Genomic DNA, 4,800 nt, shown 5'->3' on the forward strand with positions numbered 1-4,800 from the left:
ATGTTCCTTCATGTTTCAGAGGAGACGTCTGATGTTCTCCTTCATGTTTCAGAGGAGACGTCTGATGGTTCCTTCATGTTTCAGAGGAGACGTCGGATGGTTCTCCTTCATGTTTCAGAGGAGACGTCTGATGGTTCTCCTTCATGTTTCAGAGGAGACGTCTGATGGTTCTCCTTCATGTTTCAGAGGAGACGTCTGATGGTTCTCCTTCATGTTTCAGAGGAGACGTCTGATGGTTCTTCATGTTTCAGGAGACGTCCGATGGTTCTCCTTCATGTTTCAGAGGAGACGTCTGATGGTTCTCCTTCATGTTTCAGAGGAGAAGTCTGATGGTTCTTCATGTTTCAGAGGAGAAGTCTGATGGTTCTCCTTCATGTTTCAGAGGAGAAGTCTGATGGTTCTTCATGTTTCAGAGGAGACGTCCGATGGTTCTCCTTCATGTTTCAGAGGAGACGTCTGATGGTTCTCCTTCATGTTTCAGAGGAGAAGTCTGATGGTTCTCCTTCATGTTTCAGAGGAGACGTCTGATGGTTCTCCTTCATGTTTCAGAGGAGAAGTCTGATGGTTCTTCATGTTTCAGAGGAGACGTCTGATGGTTCTCCTTCATGTTTCAGAGGAGAAGTCTGATGGTTCTCCTTCATGTTTCAGAGGAGACGTCTGATGGTTCTCCTTCATGTTTCAGAGGAGACGTCTGATGGTTCTTCATGTTTCAGAGGAGACGTCTGATGGTTCTCCATGTTTCAGAGGAGACGTCTGATGTTTCTCCTTCATTTTCAGAGGAGACGTCTGATGGTTTCTCCTTCATGTTTCAGAGGAGACGTCTGATGTTCCTTCATGTTTCAGAGGAGACGTCTGATGTTCCTTCATGTTTCAGAGGAGACGTCTGATGGTTCTCCTTCATGTTTCAGAGGAGACGTCTGATGTTCCTTCATGTTTCAGAGGAGACGTCTGATGTTTCTCCTTCATGTTTCAGAGGAGACGTCTGATGGTTCTCCTTCATGTTTCAGAGGAGACGTCTGATGGTTCTTCATGTTTCAGAGGAGACGTCTGATGGTTCTTCATGTTTCAGAGGAGACGTCTGATGGTTCTCCTTCATGTTTCAGAGGAGACGTCTGATGGTTCTCCTTCATGTTTCAGAGGAGACGTCTGATGGTTCTTCATGTTTCAGAGGAGACGTCTGATGGTTCTCCTTCATGTTTCAGAGGAGACGTCTGATGGTTCTCCTTCATGTTTCAGAGGAGATGTCTGATGGTTCTTCATGTTTCAGAGGAGACGTCTGATGTTTCTCCTTCATGTTTCAGAGGAGACGTCTGATGGTTCTTCATGTTTCAGAGGAGACGTCTGATGTTCCTTCATGTTTCAGAGGAGACGTCTGATGGTTCTTCATGTTTCAGAGGAGACGTCTGATGGTTCTCCTTCATGTTTCAGAGGAGACGTCTGATGGTTCTTCATGTTTCAGAGGAGACGTCTGATGTTTCTCCTTCATGTTTCAGAGGAGACGTCTGATGTTCCTTCATGTTTCAGAGGAGACGTCTGATGGTTCTTCATGTTTCAGAGGAGACGTCTGATGTTCCTTCATGTTTCAGAGGAGACGTCTGATGGTTCTCCTTCATGTTTCAGAGGAGACGTCTGATGTTCCTTCATGTTTCAGAGGAGACGTCTGATGTTTCTCCTTCATGTTTCAGAGGAGACGTCTGATGTTCCTTCATGTTTCAGAGGAGACGTCTGATGGTTCTCCTTCATGTTTCAGAGGAGACGTCTGATGGTTCTCCTTCATGTTTCAGAGGAGACGTCTGATGTTCCTTCATGTTTCAGAGGAGACGTCTGATGGTTCTCCTTCATGTTTCAGAGGAGACGTCTGATGTTCCTTCATGTTTCAGAGGAGACGTCTGATGTTCCTTCATGTTTCAGAGGAGACGTCTGATGTTCCTTCATGTTTCAGAGGAGACGTCTGATGTTTCTCCTTCATGTTTCAGAGGAGACGTCTGATGGTTCTCCTTCATGTTTCAGAGGAGACGTCTGATGGTTCTTCATGTTTCAGAGGAGACGTCTGATGGTTCTTCATGTTTCAGAGGAGACGTCTGATGTTCCTTCATGTTTCAGAGGAGACGTCTGATGTTCCTTCATGTTTCAGAGGAGACGTCTGATGGTTCTCCTTCATGTTTCAGAGGAGACGTCTGATGGTTCTCCTTCATGTTTCAGAGGAGACGTCTGATGTTCCTTCATGTTTCAGAGGAGACGTCTGATGGTTCTCCTTCATGTTTCAGAGGAGACGTCTGATGTTACTTCATGTTTCAGAGGAGACGTCTGATGTTTCTCCTTCATGTTTCAGAGGAGACGTCTGATGGTTCTCCTTCATGTTTCAGAGGAGACGTCTGATGGTTCTTCATGTTTCAGAGGAGACGTCTGATGTTTCTCCTTCATGTTTCAGAGGAGACGTCTGATGGTTCTTCATGTTTCAGAGGAGACGTCTGATGTTCCTTCATGTTTCAGAGGAGACGTCTGATGGTTCTTCATGTTTCAGAGGAGACGTCTGATGGTTCTCCTTCATGTTTCAGAGGAGACGTCTGATGGTTCTTCATGTTTCAGAGGAGACGTCTGATGTTTCTCCTTCATGTTTCAGAGGAGACGTCTGATGTTCCTTCATGTTTCAGAGGAGACGTCTGATGTTCCTTCATGTTTCAGAGGAGACGTCTGATGGTTCTTCATGTTTCAGAGGAGACGTCGGATGGTTCTCCTTCATGTTTCAGAGGAGACGTCCGATGGTTCTCCTTCATGTTTCAGAGGAGACGTCTGATGGTTCTCCTTCATGTTTCAGAGGAGAAGTCTGATGGTTCTCCTTCATGTTTCAGAGGAGACGTCTGATGGTTCTCCTTCATGTTTCAGAGGAGAAGTCTGATGGTTCTCCTTCATGTTTCAGAGGAGACGTCTGATGGTTCTCCTTCATGTTTCAGAGGAGACGTCTGATGGTTCTTCATGTTTCAGAGGAGACATCTGATGGTTCTCCATGTTTCAGAGGAGACGTCTGATGTTTCTCCTTCATGTTTCAGAGGAGACGTCTGATGTTTCTCCTTCATGTTTCAGAGGAGACGTCTGATGTTCCTTCATGTTTCAGAGGAGACGTCTGATGTTCCTTCATGTTTCAGAGGAGACGTCTGATGGTTCTCCTTCATGTTTCAGAGGAGACGTCTGATGTTCCTTCATGTTTCAGAGGAGACGTCTGATGTTTCTCCTTCATGTTTCAGAGGAGACGTCTGATGGTTCTCCTTCATGTTTCAGAGGAGACGTCTGATGGTTCTTCATGTTTCAGAGGAGACGTCTGATGGTTCTTCATGTTTCAGAGGAGACGTCTGATGGTTCTCCTTCATGTTTCAGAGGAGACGTCTGATGGTTCTCCTTCATGTTTCAGAGGAGACGTCTGATGGTTCTTCATGTTTCAGAGGAGACGTCTGATGGTTCTCCTTCATGTTTCAGAGGAGACGTCTGATGGTTCTCCTTCATGTTTCAGAGGAGATGTCTGATGGTTCTTCATGTTTCAGAGGAGACGTCTGATGTTTCTCCTTCATGTTTCAGAGGAGACGTCTGATGGTTCTTCATGTTTCAGAGGAGACGTCTGATGTTCCTTCATGTTTCAGAGGAGACGTCTGATGGTTCTTCATGTTTCAGAGGAGACGTCTGATGGTTCTCCTTCATGTTTCAGAGGAGACGTCTGATGGTTCTTCATGTTTCAGAGGAGACGTCTGATGTTTCTCCTTCATGTTTCAGAGGAGACGTCTGATGTTCCTTCATGTTTCAGAGGAGACGTCTGATGGTTCTTCATGTTTCAGAGGAGACGTCTGATGTTCCTTCATGTTTCAGAGGAGACGTCTGATGGTTCTCCTTCATGTTTCAGAGGAGACGTCTGATGTTCCTTCATGTTTCAGAGGAGACGTCTGATGTTTCTCCTTCATGTTTCAGAGGAGACGTCTGATGTTCCTTCATGTTTCAGAGGAGACGTCTGATGGTTCTCCTTCATGTTTCAGAGGAGACGTCTGATGGTTCTCCTTCTTGTTTCAGAGGAGACGTCTGATGTTCCTTCATGTTTCAGAGGAGACGTCTGATGGTTCTCCTTCATGTTTCAGAGGAGACGTCTGATGTTCCTTCATGTTTCAGAGGAGACGTCTGATGTTCCTTCATGTTTCAGAGGAGACGTCTGATGTTTCTCCTTCATGTTTCAGAGGAGACGTCTGATGGTTCTCCTTCATGTTTCAGAGGAGACGTCTGATGGTTCTTCATGTTTCAGAGGAGACGTCTGATGTTCCTTCATGTTTCAGAGGAGACGTCTGATGGTTCTCCTTCATGTTTCAGAGGAGACGTCTGATGGTTCTTCATGTTTCAGAGGAGACGTCTGATGTTCCTTCATGTTTCAGAGGAGACGTCTGATGGTTCTCCTTCATGTTTCAGAGGAGACGTCTGATGTTCCTTCATGTTTCAGAGGAGACGTCTGATGTTCCTTCATGTTTCAGAGGAGACGTCTGATGTTTCTCCTTCATGTTTCAGAGGAGACGTCTGATGGTTCTTCATGTTTCAGAGGAGACGTCTGATGTTCCTTCATGTTTCAGAGGAGACGTCTGATGGTTCTCCTTCATGTTTCAGAGGAGACGTCTGATGTTCCTTCATGTTTCAGAGGAGACGTCTGATGCTCCTTCATGTTTCAGAGGAGACGTCTGATGTTCCTTCATGTTTCAGAGGAGACGTCTGATGGTTCTCCTTCATGTTTCAGAGGAGACGTCTGATGTTTCTCCTTCATGTTTCAGAGGA

This window comes from Sebastes fasciatus, chromosome 15, assembly GCF_043250625.1.
Source record: "Sebastes fasciatus isolate fSebFas1 chromosome 15, fSebFas1.pri, whole genome shotgun sequence".
Taxonomy (NCBI): Eukaryota; Metazoa; Chordata; class Actinopteri; order Perciformes; family Sebastidae; genus Sebastes; species Sebastes fasciatus.